Below are 15,694 nucleotides of genomic sequence, written 5' to 3' on the forward strand. Positions count from 1 at the left end.
AGTGCTGCTATAAACATTGGGGTACAAGTGCCCCTATGCATCAGTACTCCTGTATCCCTTGGGTAAATTCCTAGCATTGCTATTGCTGGGTCATAGGGTAGGTCTATTTTTAATTTTTTGAGGAACCTCCACACTGTTTTCCAGAGTGGCTGCACCAATTTGCATTCCCACCAACAGTGCAAGAGGGTTCCCGTTTCTCCACATCCTCTCCAGCATCTATAGTTTCCTGATTTGTTCATTTTGGCCACTCTGACTGGCATGAGGTGATATCTGAGTGTGGTTTTGATTTGTATTTCCCTGATTTCCCTGAGGAGCGACGTTGAGCAACTTTTCACGTGCCTGTTGGCCATCCGGATGTCTTCTTTAGAGAAGTGTCTATTCATGCTTTTTGCCCAGTTCTTCACTGGGTTATTTGTTTTTTGGGTGTGGAGTTTGGTGAGCTCTTTATACATTTTGGATACTAGCCCTTTGTCTGATATGTCATTTGCAAATATCTTTTCCCATTCCATTGGTTGCCTTTTAGTTTTGTTGGTTGTTTCCTTTGCTGTGCAGAAGCTTTTTATCTTCATAAGTTCCCAGTAGTTCAGTTTTGCTTTTAATTCCCTTGCCTTTGGGGATGTGTCAAGTAAGAGTTTGCTACGGCTGAGGTCAGAGAGGTCTTTTCCTGCTTTCTCCTCTAGGGTTTTGATGGTTTCCTGTCTCACATTCAGGTCCTTTATCCATTTTGAGTTTATTTTTGTGAATGGTGTGAGAAAGTGGTCTAGTTTCAACCTTCTGCATGTTGCTGTCCAGTTCTCCCAGCACCATTTGTTAAAGAGACTGTCTTTTTTCCATTGGATGTTCTTTCCTGCTTTGTCAAAGATGAGTTGGCCATACGTTTGTGGGTGTAGTTCTGGGGTTTCTATTCTATTCCATTGGTCTATGTGTCTGTTTTTGTGCCAATACCATGCTGTCTTGATGATGACAGCCTTGTAGTAGAGGCTAAAGTCTGGGATTGTGATGCCTCCTGCTTTGGTCTTCTTCAAAATTACTTTGGCTCCTTGGGGCCTTTTGTGGTTCCATATGAATTCTAGGATTGCTTGTTCTAGTTTTGAGAAGAATGCTGGTGCAATTTTGATTGGGATTGCATTGAATGTGTATATAGCATTGGGTAGTATTGACATTTTGAAAATATTTATTCTTTCAATCCATGAGCACGGAATGTTTTTCCATTTCTTTATACCTTATTCAATTTCCTTCATAAGCTTTCTATAGTTTTCAGCATACAGATCTTTTACATCTTTGGTTAGATTTATTCCTAGGTATTTTATGCTTCTGAGTGCAATTGTGAATGGGGTCAGTTTCTTTATTTGTCTTTCTGTTGCTTCATTATTAGTGTATAAGAATGCAACTGATTTCTGTACATTGATTTTGTATCCTGCAACTTTGCTGAATTCATGTATCAGTTCTAGAAGGCTTCTGGTAGAGTCTACCGGATTTTCCATGTATAATATCATGTCATCTGCAAAAAGTGAAAGCTTGACTTCATCTTTGCCAATTTTGATGCCTTTGATTTGATTTTGATGTCTGATAGCTGATGCTTGAACTTCCAACACTATGTTAAACAACAGCAGTGAGAGTGGACATCCCTGTCGTGTTCCTGATCTCAGGGAAAACGCTCTCAGTTTTTCCCCATTGAGGATGATGTTAGCTGTGGGCTTTTCATAAATGGCTTTTATGATCTTTAAGTATGTTCCTTCTATCCCGACTTTCTCAAGGGTTTTTATTAAGAAAGGGTGCTGGGTTTTGTCAAAGGCCTTTTCTGAATCGATTGACAGGATCATATGGTTCTTCTCTTTCCTTTTATTAAAGTGATGTATCACATTGATTGATTTGCAAATGTTGAACCAGCCCTGCATCCCAGGAATGAATCCCACTTGATCATGGTGAATAATTCTTTTTATATGCTGTTGAATTCAATTTGCTAGTATCTTATTGAGAATTTTTGCATCCATATTCATCAGGGATATTGGCCTGTAGCTCTCTTTTTTTACTGGGTCTCTGTATGGTTTAGGAATCAAAGTAATGTTGGCTTCATAGAATGATCCTGAAAGTTTTCCTTCCCTTTCTATTTTTTGGAATAGCTTGAGAAGGATAGGGATTACCTCTGCTTTAAACATCTGGTAGAACTCCCCTGGGAAGCCATGTGGTCCTGGACTCTTATTTGTTAGGAGATTTTTGATGACTGCTTCAATTTCTTCGCTGGTTATGGGTTTGTTCAAGCTTTCTATTTCCTCCTGATTGAGTTTTGGAAGCGTGTGGGTGTTTAAGAATTTGTCTATTTCTTCCAGGTTGTCCAGTTTGTTGGCATATAGTTTTTCATAATATTCCCTGATAATTGCTTGTATTTCTGAGGGATTGATTGTAATAAGTCCATTTTCATTCATGATTTCATCTATTTGGTCCTCTCCCTTTTCTTTTTGAGAAGCATGGCTAGAGGCTTATCAATTTTGTTTATTTTTTTCAAAAAACCAGCTCTTGGTTTTGTTGATCTGCTCTACAGTTGTTTAGATTCTATATTGTTTATTTCTGCTCTGATCTTTATTATTTCTCTTCTTCTGCTGGGTTAGGCTGTCTTTGCTGTTCTGCTTCTATTTCCTTTAGGTGTTCTGTTAGATTTTGCATTTGGGATTTTTCTTCTTTCTTGGGATAGGCCTGGATTGCGATGTATTTTCCTCTCAGGACTGCCTTCACTGCATCCCAAAGCGTTTAGATTGTTGTCTTTTCATTTTCGCTTGTTTCCATATATTTTTTAAATTTCTTCTCTAATTGCCTGGTTGACCCATTCATTCTTTAGTAGGGGGTTCTTTAATGTCCATGCTTTTGGAGGTTTTCCAGACTTTTTCCTGTGGTTGATTTCAAGCTTCATAGCATTGTGGTCTGAAAGTATGTATGGTATGATTTCAATTATTGTATATTTATGAAGGGCTGTTTTGTGAACCAGTATGTGATCTATCTTGGGGAATGTTCCATGTGCATTTGAGAAGAAAGTATATTCTGTTGCTTTGGGATGCAGAGCTCTAAATATACCTGTCAAGTCCATCTGATCCAATGTATCATTCAAGGGCCTTGTTTCTTTATTGACCGTGTGTCTAGATGATCTATCCATTTATGTAAGTGAAGTGTTAAAGTCCCCTGCAATTACCACATTCTTATCAATAAGGTTGCTTATGTTTTTGAGTTATTGTTTTATGTATTTGGGGGCTGCGGTATTTGATGCATAGACATTTATAATTGTTAGCCTTTCCTGATGGAGAGACCCTGTGATTATTATGTAATGCCCTTCTTCATCTCTTGTTACAGCCTTTAATTTAAAGTCTAGTTTGTCTGATATAAGTATGGCTACTCCAGCTTTCTTTTGATTTCCAGTGGCATGATACATTGTTCTCCATCCCTCACTCTCAATCTGAAGTTTTTCTCAGGTCTAAAATGAGTCTCTTGTAGACAACAAATAGATGGGTATTGTGTTTTTATCCATTCTGATACCCTATGCCTTTTGGTTGGCACATTTAATCCATTTACATTCAGTGTTATTATAGAAAGATATCGTTTTAGAGTCATTGTGATGTCCGTAGGTTTCATGCTTGTAGCAATGTCTCTGGTACTTTGTCTCACAGGATCCCCCTTAGGATCTCTTGTAGGGCTGGTTTAGTGATGATTAATTCCTTCAGTTTTTGTTTGTTTGGGAAGACCTTTATCTCTCCTTCTATTCTAAATGACAGACTTGCTGGTTAAAGGATTTTCAGCTGCATATTTTTTCTGTTCACCACATTGAAGATTTCCTGTGGTTCCTTTCTGGTCTGCCAAGTTTCAGTAGAGAGATCGGTCATGAGTCTTATAGGCTTCCCTTTATAAGTTAGAGCACGTTTATCTGTAGCTGCTTTCAGAATTTTCTCTTTATCCTTGTATTTTGCCAGTTTCACTATGATATGTCATGCAGGAGATCGATTCAAGTTATGTCTGAAGGGAGTTCTCTGTGCCTCTTGGATTTCAATGCCTTTTTCCTTCCCCAGCTCAGGGAAGTTCTCAGCTATTATTTCTTCAAGTACACCTTCAGCACCTTTCCCTCTCTCTTCCTCCTCTGGAATACTAATTATGCGTAGATTATTTCTCTTTAGTGCATTACTTAGTTCTCTAATGTTCCCCTCATACTCCTGGATTTTTTTGTCTCTCTTTTTCTCAACTTCTTCTTTTTCCATAATTTTATCTTCTAGTTCACCTATTCTCTCCTCTGCCTCTTCAATCTGAGCCGTGGTTGTCTCCATTTTATTTTGCAGCTCATTGATAGCATTTTTTAGCTCCTCCTGGCTGTTCCTTAGTCCCTTGATCTCTGGAGCAATAGATTCTCTGCTGTCCTTTATACTGTTTTCAAGCCCAGCGATTAATTTTATGACTATTATTCTAAATTCACTTTCTGTTATATTATTTAAATCCTTTTTGATCAGTTCATTAGCTGTTGTTATTTCCTGGACGTTTTTCTGAGGGGAATTCTTCTGTTTCATCATTTTGGATAGTCCCTGGAGTGGTGGGGAACTTCCGGGCACTTTCCCTGTGCTGTCTTGAATAACTTGTGTTCGTGGGTGGGGCCACAGTTCAGACCTGATGTCTGCCCCCAACCCACCTCTGGGGCCACAGTCAAAGTGGTGTGTGCCTTCTCTTCCCCTCTCCTAGGGGTGGGATTCACTGTGGGGTGGCGTGGCCCGTCTGGGCTACTTGCACACTGCCAGGCTTATGGTGCTTGGGATCTGGCGTATTAGCTGGGGTGGATCGGCAAGGTGTACGGGGGCGGAAGGGGCAGGCTCAGCTCGCTTTTCCTTCGGAGATCCACTTCAGGAGGGTCCCTGCGGCACTGGGAGGGAGTCAGACCCGCCGGAGGGATGGATCCGCAGAAACACAGCCTTGGGTGTTTGTGCAGTGCAAGCAAGTTCCCTGGCAGGAACTGGTTCCCTTTGGGATTTTGGCTGGGGGATGGGTGAGGGAGATGGCGCTGGTGAGCGCCTTTGTTCCCCACCAAGCTGAGCTCTGTCATCTGGGGCTCAACAACTCTCCCTCCCATTGTCCTCCAGCCCTCCTGCTCTCTAAGCAGAGCTGTTAACTTATAACCTTCCAGATGTCAAGTCCCGCTTGCTGTCAGAACACACTCCATCCGGCCCCTCTGCTTTTGCCAGCCAGACTCTGGAGCTCTGCTTGGCCGGCGGGCCGCCCCTCCACCCCGGCTCCCTCTCGCCAGTCCGTGGAGTGCGCAGTGCCTCTCTGCCCTTGCTACCCTCTTCCGTGGGCCTCTCGGCTGTGCTTAGCTCCAGAGACTCCATTCTGCTAGTCTTCTGGTGGTTTTCTGGGTTATTTAGGCAGGTGTAGGTGGAATCTAAGTGATCAGCAGGACCCACGGTGAGCCCAGCATCCTCCACGCCGCCATCTTCCCAGTATCCGTCTGTACCCCAATGTTTATAGCAGCACTTATAATAATAGCAAAATTATGGAAAGAGCCTAAATGTCCATCAACTCATGAATCGACAAAGAAATTGTGGTTTATATACACAATGGAGTACTACGTGGCAATGAGAAAGAATGAAATATGGCCCTTTGTAGCAACATGGATGGAACTGGAGCGTGTTATGCTAAGTGAAATAAGTCACACAGAGAAAGACAGATACCATGTGTTTTCAGTCTTATGTGGATCCTGAGAAACTTAAAAGAAGACCATGGGGGACGGGAAGGAGAAAAAAAAAAAGAGGTTAGAGAGGGCGGGAGCCAAAACATAAGTGTCTCTTAAAAACTGAGAACAACCTGAGGGTTGATGGAAGGTGGGAGTTAGGGTAGGGTGGTTGAGGGGTATTGAGGAGGGCACCTTTTTGGATGAGCACTGGGTGTTGTATGGAAACCAATTTGATAAAAATTTCATATTATAAAAAATAAAAAAATAAACCTATAATAATAAACACATTGTGATATTGGTAAAAGAATAAACAAGAGATCAATGGAATACAACATAGAACCCCAAAATAGACCCACACAAATATAGTCAACTGATCTTTGACTAAGATGCAAAGGCAATTAAATGGATAAAGGATACTCTTTTCAGTAAATGATGCTGGAATAACTGAACAGCCACATGCAAAAAAAAAAAAATGAATCTAGACAAAGACCTTATTCCTGTCACAAAAGTTAATTGAAAATTGATCACAGATATAAAAGTCAAACACAAACTATAAAACAGCTGGAAGATAATGTAGAGAATCTAGGTAACCTTTGCTTTGGTGATGAGTTTTCCCCCCATATATTTTGTTTTATTTTTAGAGATTTTCATACATTATTTCATCTTGGATTGAACAAGTATTTTATTTTACCTTTGTGAAAACAAAAGTTTCTGGACTTACCTGAGGTCACAAAGCATAGCTAGTAAGTGGGTAGTCAGATCCTAAACCAAATCTGTCTGATGCCCTGGTGATTACTTCTTAGATATAACACCAAATCATGGTCTAAGAAAGAAAAAATTGCTAAGTTGGACTTCATTAAAATTAAAACTTCTGTTCTGCAAAAGATTCTCTTAAGAGAATGTAAAGACAAGCCACAAACTGGAAGGAAATATTTCAAAAATACATATTAGATAAATGACTTGTATCCAAAGCACACAAAGAACAATTAAGATTCAACAACAACAAAAACAAAACAATTAAAAATGGGCAAAATATATGAACAGAGGTACACATGCACATCTGACCTGGCCCTGGTTGTCTGAGTTTTTCCCACTACAGCCTTCCTCCTCCTAGCTCCTACTGCCAGAATCCCACTTTATGGCTGTTGGCATGCCCCCCCTCCCACTCCCCACCCCTCCCTGCTTTTCTCTATTCCCCACTGTTTCCCCTTCTCCTGTCCCTCCTGCTCCTCTCTGCTCTGCATGAAGACATCAGCCTGCACACCAAGGGTGCCCTTCCCCTGGATACAGTCACTTTCTACAAGGTCATTCCCAAAAGTAAGTTCATCTTAGTGAACACCCAGTATCCCTATAGTGAGCAGCAGGACAAGTTCAAGAGTTTGGCTGAAAACTCAGCCTCCAGTGTTGATCTCTTGGTGACAGAGGTAGGGATCTCAGGTAATGGTGATAAGCTGAATCTGGATCTGAGTGAGAAATACAATCTGGCAAAGTGAACTACCAAGTCTTCTACCTCTTCCAGGATGGGGACTTTGAGAAACCATCACCCTCACCATGGTGAAGCAGTTAAGGTTGGAACATCTAATGCTGGCTAAAAGGGCAAGGAGTCTGCCTAGGTATGCCTGGTTGTCTACCTGCATATGGCACCCTTGCTGGGGAGTTTATCAGGGCCTCAGGCATGGAGGCCCAACCTTCCCTCTTTAAGCAGGGGCACGACAAACTCACAAGTGTGAAGGAGATTGAGAAGTGGGCAAATACCCAAAGATCATGGGGAAAGGCCTTAGACCAAGGTGAGGACTTCCCAGCAGTAGAAATGACCCAGATCACCAAGCTGATTGAGAAGAACAAGATGAGTGATGAGAAGAAGAAAAAGGTTCAAAAGAGCTTTAAACGTCTTGATTGCCTTCCAGAAGAAGGGGGCCAAGAAGGAAGGGCTGTAAAAAGGCACTTCAGGTTTACCAGGGTTTGGTGGGCATGGGGAGGGGAGTGTTACCCGCTGTGAGACCCTTCTGGAATATAAGAGAGTGGTGGGAAAAGTAACACTAATCCAGAAATCTGAGCATGATTTGACATTGATACTGATGTGACCATGCTTGGGACATTACTATAGCCAATAGGTGTGCAGTGGTATCTCATTATTTTAATGACATATGATGTGGAACATCTTTCAATGCTTATGTATATGTATATGTCTTCTTTGGTGAGGTGTCTGTTCATATATATTTTTTTCCCACTAAACCTAAAGTCTAAGTTTCTTACAAGCTAAATATACTTTTACCATACAATTCAGCAATCACACTCCTTATTTATTTAAATGAGTTGGAAAGTTATAGCCACACAAAACCCTGCACATTAATGTTTATAGAAACTTTATTCATCATTGCCCAAACTTGAAAGCAACCAAGATATCATTTAATAGATAAATGGATAGCTCTGCTACATGTGTACAATGGAGTATTATTCAGCACTAAAAAGAAATGAGATCAATCATGAAAAGACATGGATGAAACTTAAATGGAAGTGGAAGAAGCTAATCTGAAAGGCTACATACCATAGGATTCCATGCATATGACATTCAGGAAAAGGCAAAACTGCACAGACAGTAAAAAGTGCAATGATTGCCATCAGTTCAGAAAAAGGGAGGGGGGATTAATATATCAAGCTCAAGAGAGTTTTAAAACAATGAAATTCTTCTGTATGATACTGCAGTGGTAGATACATGACATTATGTATTTTTCTTTATTTTAATGTTTATTTATTTTGAGAGAGAGAGAGAACATGAGCAAGGGAGGGGGAGAGAGAGAGGGAGAGAGAATCCCAAGCCGGCTCTGTGCTGTCAGTGCAGAGCCCAATTTAGGCTCAGTCCCATGAACCATGAGTTCATGACCTGAGCTGAAATCAAGAGTCAGACGAACTGACTGAGCCATCCAGGTGCCCCTTATTTTTCAAAACCCATAGAATGTTCAACTGAAAGAATGAACCCTTATGTAAACTATGGACTTTAGTTAATAGTGACATATCAATATTGTTTCTCAATTGTAAAATCTGCACCACTAATACAAGATGTTACTAATAGAGGAAAACTGTGGCGTAGGGAGAGGAAAGAATGGCAGTATATGGCAATTCACTGTACTTAACTCCAATTTTTCTTTAAATCCAAAAACTTCTCTTAAAAGTAAGGTCTGTCAAAACAAAAAGAATTTTTTGCATAGGGTGAGATCTGAGTCATGTTAAATAAGGTCATGTGAGTGGTTGTTTCCAAGAACTGCCAGAAAGGTCAAATTGTGACACTTCTCTAGGAATGGAGCTTTTTGGGAACCTCAAACTCAGTCTGCCCCCCTTCACGGGCTGCTAGACTACCAATGTGCAAAACTACTAGAGTTGTGAGGCTGTTATTTTTCAAGGCTACTGTGGATCTGAAGAGAGGGGGATTGGAATAGGACAAGTTAAAATGCCCCAAAGCTCACTGTTCTCATAGAGGTTCATCCATTTTTCTTGAATAAATCCTCCTTGGATTGTTGAAAACTTCTGGTTAATTACAGAGTTCTGAAAAAGTTCATATATGTATTTTTTGCCACCATCCTCATAGATTTTTTGAGGAGTGATTTTTGGAGGTCCTTGCTCCAACATTCTTGAAGTGCTCCTCTATTAACCCTATTTTACTGTGACTTTCCCCAGAGATCCATATCTCCATGTCTTCTCCTTTTGCTCATTTGTTCAACAGATATAAATGGAGTTCCACAGATAATAGATTATTTCTCATCACCCTATAAAGTTTTAAACAGACTTAGAAACCAAAGTGTTTATATACTTCTATATGTATCTGCATACATACACATACACCCCACCCTCAATTGCATATACCTCTCAATCTATCCATCCATTTTTCATTTGCAAGTAGAGCTTTTTGCCACTAGAGTTAATGTGGAGGGAAAAGATGGTGTCCCTACACAATGAGTTGTTGCCTAATTAAACACTTTTTATCACTTTCTCATCTTTGTGTATTTGAGTGCTTTTATGTTCAGTAAGCAGAAAACTGACCTTGAACCTAGTGCTTTTATCTTGCCCTGGGAGTGTGACAGAAAAAGTATCAGAGAAAGCAAGATGGGAGGGGGGTTGGGTCAGATAAGAAGATGCAAATGGATTCCTACACACCATAAATGTATCAAATTCTTAAATAATGTCTATTAGAAGGAATAATCTAAAGAATGAGTGGAGGATGGGCTACAGACTATAAGGAAGATTATTACTTGCACTACTTTTTACCAAAATAACAGTTCAGCTGGTATCTGCCAGGATTCTTTTCTGGCACTATCTAAATATTGTGCCTTACTGTAATCATGCCTTGTTTTGCTGATGCTACTGCTGCTGGCACCTCAGCTGGTAAGTCTGATAGAGCTTTATTGTGCTAAGGTGGGTAAGTGAGATGGGAAATGAGCATTAGATTGAGTCTAATTTCTTTTTTTCCTTTTTTTAGACCCTGACATACCCAACTGAAGATACTGCTGTTTTTGAAGCTGTCAGTGAGGCTGTGGCAAAATCATTAGATGGCATGGATCTGCCAGTCATCTCCAGGTGACTAGAATGACTTCATTTTAGAGAATCCTTCATGAAAAACCTGTTGGGATTACATGCACGTGGAATGTGTAACCAAATACTTCAGGTGAGAGCTTTGTCTCAGTCTATGCCTATTCACAGCTAAAGTGACTAACTCCAAGATTCCCAGGGTCCAGATGGCCCTCTGTTTTGTCTTTTCAGGAATGGATACTGTGTAGTCACAAACTTTGGGATTGACACTCTGGAGAAAGTAGACATAAAAGCATGAAGAGAGATACAGCCACTTGTGCTGAGCAATTCATTTGGTGTCCTTTGTTTCTGCATCAATGGACCTAAATAATTCCCGACATTATTGATTTTTTTTATTACAGCATATTTTATTGTATCTTACTGGAATGATATATGCTTTATATAAGGTTGGGTATGCCTAGGAATTCTATGGGCTAAGAGGAAAGATCAAACCACTAGTCCCTATTAGTCTGCCATTGTGCCCCAGGACCATCCTGATTGTGTTTTTGTAGCAGTAGGATTATATCAAAACAACATTGCAATGAACAGAAGATGGTTCTAAATGTGGATAGTTTGGTGTAACAAGGTGGAAGAAAATTTTTCCTCTATCCACCTCTCTACCCAATACACACACATGTGAATTATATATATTATATATTGCTGGGCAGTGCAAGGAGGAAGAAGGGCTGTGGTTCTTATGGAAATTCTCCAGACCCATACACTTAACATTAGCCCACAAATTTCCTCATTCCACAGGAATGCAGAGACCCTCCATCATACTCCATCTCTCTCTGCTTTACAGGTTTTATATATCCCAATGAGATGAATGTGTTTTTCTCTCCTTGAGTACACACACACTGCTGTCTTCTCATTCTCCACAGCCCCTTGTAAGCCAGGAATGGGCAAATTATTAGGAAGAAACCCTGCATGTGACTTCTCTTGCCCTTAAAATGTACTTCTAGTCTAGTAGTCCAAAACTCTCTGTGGAATGCAGCTGAGTGTGATTGGCAGATGGAGAAAGAGTCTCATGAACCACTCTAGCTCTTTGTCCCTTTCCCCCAGAGCCCTCAGAAGGAACTAACACTGCTGACACCAGATTTCAGACTTCCAGCCACCAGGACTGTGAAAGAATACATTTCTATTGTTTTAAGCCACACAGTCTGTTGTAATTTGTTATGGCAGCCCTAAGAATCTAATACAGTAGGTAAATATAAAAGCTAGTATTGCTGTATTATTGGTTTGTAACTCTTATTTTTTCTATATTTTTCAAAAGATTAATATATAAAATGATAACTGTAAATTTGTTGATGGGAATACAATGTACAAAGATGTAATGTGTGACAATAACAACATAAAGGGGAAACAACAGAGCTATATAGGAACAGAGCTCTTATGTAATACTGAAGCTAAGTTGGTATTAATTCAAACTAGATTGTTATAAATTTAAGATGTTAATTGTAATCTCCAGGCTAATCAAGAAAATAACTTTTAAATATGCATAAAAAGAAGTGAGAAAGGGATAAAGCAGTATTATATTAAAAAATCAATTAGACGCAAAAGAAGGCAGAAATGGAGGAAAGGATGAACAAAAAGTATAAGATATACAGAAAACAAATAGCAAAATGGTAGAACTTCATTACCAGTAATTACTTTAAAAGTAAAATGCATTACACTCTTGAATTAAAGGCAGAGATGGACAGAATGGATACAAGAAACATAATCCAACTATGTATTGTCTATAAGAGATATACTTTAAATCCAAAAGAAAGAATAGATTAAAAGCAAAAAGGTTTAAATTGCTATTCCACATAAATAGTAATAAAAAGAGAGTTGGCTATAATAATATCAGATAAAATGGACTAAGTCAAAAATTGCGACAAGAAACATAGAAAGATATTATATATTGATAAAAGGGTTAATCTACCAAAAGTTATTAAAATTATATACTCAAAAATAGTCCTAGAATAATAGCTGGAGACTTCAATACTACACTTTTAATTATGGATGGAACAATGATAAAGAAGGTCAAGAAAGAAACAGAGAATTTGAACAATATTATAAATGAACTAGACCTAACAGAGATATAGTTGACACTCGAAGAACGCAGTGTTAGGATGCTGATCCCTCACACGGTTGAAAACCCACTTATAACTTTTGAATTCCCCAAAACTTATCTACTAATAGCCTACTATTGATTGGAAGCCTTACCAATAACATAGACAGCTGATTAACTTTGTATGTTATATGTGTAATATACTATACTATTACAATAGAGAAAAGAAAATGTTTTTAAGAAAATCATAAGGAAAATATATTTTCAGTACTGTACTTCATTTATTTTAAAAAATCTGTATGTAAGAGAATCCATGTAGTGTCTAGAATATTCTACCTAACAACAGTCAAATGCTTATTCTTTTCAAGTACATGGAACATTTTCCAGGACAGACCATATTTTAGTCTACAAAACAAGTGTCAATAAATTTTCAAAGATTGAAATCACACAAAGTATCTTCTTCAACTACAATAGAATGAAAGTAGAAATCATCAATAGGAGAAAAATGGAAAGTTGACAAATATGTTGCAATTAACCAATGCACACCTAAACAACTAATGGATGAAAGAAGAGATCACAAGAGAAATTGGATAAAAGGAAATAAATGGAAAGGAAAATACAACATATGAAAATCTATCAGACACTGCAAAGGCAGTTCTAATCAGGAAATTTATAGTTGTAAATGCCCACCAAAAAAAGAAGAAATACCTCAAATCCATAACCTAACTTGACACCTTGAGGAACTAAAAACAAGCAAACCATAGCTAGTAGTACAAAGGAAATAGTAAAGATTAGAGTAGAAATAGATGAAATAATAGAAAAATGAGAGAGGGAATCAATGAAGTCAAGAGTTGTTTTTTTGAAGTAATCAACAAAATTGACAAACCTTTAGCTAGAGTGACCAAGTAAAAAACAGAGAAAAGATGCAAATAACTAAAATCAGAAATGAAAGCAAGGCATTACTACTGACCTTACAGAAATAAAAAAGATTATAAGAAAATCCTATGAAGAAATGCATGCCAGACAGACAACCTAGGTGAAATATACATATCCCTAGAAACAAGCTACCAAAACTAACTTGAGAAATAGAAAATCTGAACAGACCTACAACAAGCAAAGAGATGTAATTACTAATCAAAAACTTCCCCAAAGGTAAAAGCACAGGACCAGATGACTTGACTGGTGAATTCTACCAAACCTTTAAAATATTAACACGAAGAGGAACTTGGGAAGATGGCAGAGTAGGAGGACCCTGAGCTCATCCCATCCCACATTTTCAACTAGATATCATCCACATCTAAGTCAATAAACTGGAAAGTGATCCGAAGACTGGCAGAACAAACTCCACAAAAAAATACAGAGAAGCAGCTACATCTGAAAGGTTAGGGAGGTCAGAAAGGTGGAGCAAGCCTGCCCATAGGAGGGAGGGAGCTGCATGCAAGGAGAGGGCAGAGAAATGGGCACTCGCACCAGACAAGACATGCAAGGAAGACTAATCCCTGTAGCCTTTGGCTTTAAGAACGAGAAGGGCTGAATTCCATGAGTTTGTAAACACCAGTGAGACTTGGAACTGGGAGCATTGGAGGTCAGCTGACTCAGCACTGTGAACCCAGAGGGCAAATGATAGCTGTGTCAGGAGCCTTAAAGAGACAGCATCCTACAAAGAGGCATACAACAGAAGTTTACATAACCCCTGCAAGACAAAGGGGAAACAGACCTGTTCAAACTGATTCCAGAGCCTGTTGGGGTCTTCCCCAAAAATGAGGGAAGTGGTAGGTGCCATTTTCCTCCCACACCCCCCCCCCCAGCATAAGCAAAAGGACACCTGCAGAAGGCAGGGTTACACACACCCTTGCTACCTAACCCCTTAACAGAATGCCCCCCAGGAGTTCTCCTGAGGACTCATCCACTCCAAGCCTGCAGGCCTTGGCCTTGGGCTCAGGGCAAATTTGGTTAAAGCCTAGCAAGCACCCCTAGCAGCCACCATGTGCATAGCTGCCACTCAGTGCCACACACATCCAACATACCTCACTTAGATGTGCACCCTGAGATACCCTTGTGTGTCTTGCCCAGCCATGCACCCCTGGTCGCCATCATACACCATGACAGCCAGGCGCTCCCAGGGGCCCTTGCATAACTCACCAAATCACGCACCCCTGCCCACAGTTCCATGAGGGGCCCAGCTATCACATTGGGTTAAACCACCACACCATGCCCCCAGCCACAGTCATGTAACACCCACAGCCACAAATACCTGGCCACCCCAGCATGAAGCCCCCAGCCATTGCAGCACTTGAAGGGATCTGGCATAGGTCTAGTGGCCTAGCACACATTTTGCTAACACTTCCATCCTGCTCCCAAGTTTCATGCTGAGTACAACCTCCCCAGAGCTTGCCTGCCTGTATCTCACTACCACCTCAAAGAGAAAGCACAGTCCACAACAGGCACAGAGTCAGTGCAGACAACTGCACTGAAGGGAAAAGTGACTCAGACACAATAACAGGGCATAAGCAACACACATAGGATACTCTCTTGAAGTACCAGGTTCTGGTGGACAAGGGACACTGCACTGCAAGATTTTAGGTGTTTGTTTTTTTTTTAAATCTCTGTAGAAAGGGATACTCTTGTGCCTTCTATGCTTTTTTCATGCCCACCTAGTATCTGTATAATTCTTGTTTTAAATTCTAGTTCAGACATCTTACTTATATCTGTATTGATTAAATCCCTGGCCATGAGTTCCACCTCCTGTTCTTTCTTTCAGATGAATTTCTCCATCTAATCATTTTGTCCAGAAAAGAAAAGAAGAAAGAGAAGAAAGAGAAAAACAAACAAACAAACAAAAAATAAGAAAACTAGATGCTGAGTGTGTTTTGGTCTGCTAGTTAAAAGAATCCAGGTCTAAAAATAAATAAATGCCATTTACAAGTGCACCCAAAGTAATAAGATACCAAGGAATAAACTTAACCAGAGAGGTAAAAGGCCTATACTCTGAAAACAATAAATCACTGCTGAAAGAAATTGAAGACATCACAAGGAAAGGGAAAGACATTCCATGCTCATGGATTGGAAGGACAAATATTGATAAAATGTCTATACTACCCAAAACAATCTACACATTTAATGCAATCCCTATCAAAATACAAACAGCATTTTCCACATAACTAGAACAAAAAATCCTAAAATTTGTATGGAACCACAAAACACTCTGAATAGCCAAAAGCAATCATTAAAAAAATTGTTTTGAGTGAGAGAGAGAGAAAGAGACAGTGCTGGGGAGGGGTGGAAGGAGAGGGGAGGAGAGAATCTCAAGCAGCCTTCATGCCCAGCATGGGGACATGGTGTGTGGCTTGATCTCACAACTGTGAAACCATGACACGAGCTGA

At 39.8% G+C, this 15,694-nt stretch overlaps 1 pseudogene; it reads left to right on the plus strand.

Moving 5' to 3' along the window:
* The first annotated feature begins 6,718 nt into the window (after positions 1–6,718).
* On the plus strand, positions 6,719–7,632 carry LOC102972015 (annotated as a pseudogene).
* Positions 7,633–15,694: the final 8,062 nt, after the last annotated feature.

The sequence above is a fragment of the Panthera tigris genome, chromosome X (genome assembly GCF_018350195.1).
Source record: "Panthera tigris isolate Pti1 chromosome X, P.tigris_Pti1_mat1.1, whole genome shotgun sequence".
Taxonomy (NCBI): domain Eukaryota; kingdom Metazoa; phylum Chordata; class Mammalia; order Carnivora; family Felidae; genus Panthera; species Panthera tigris.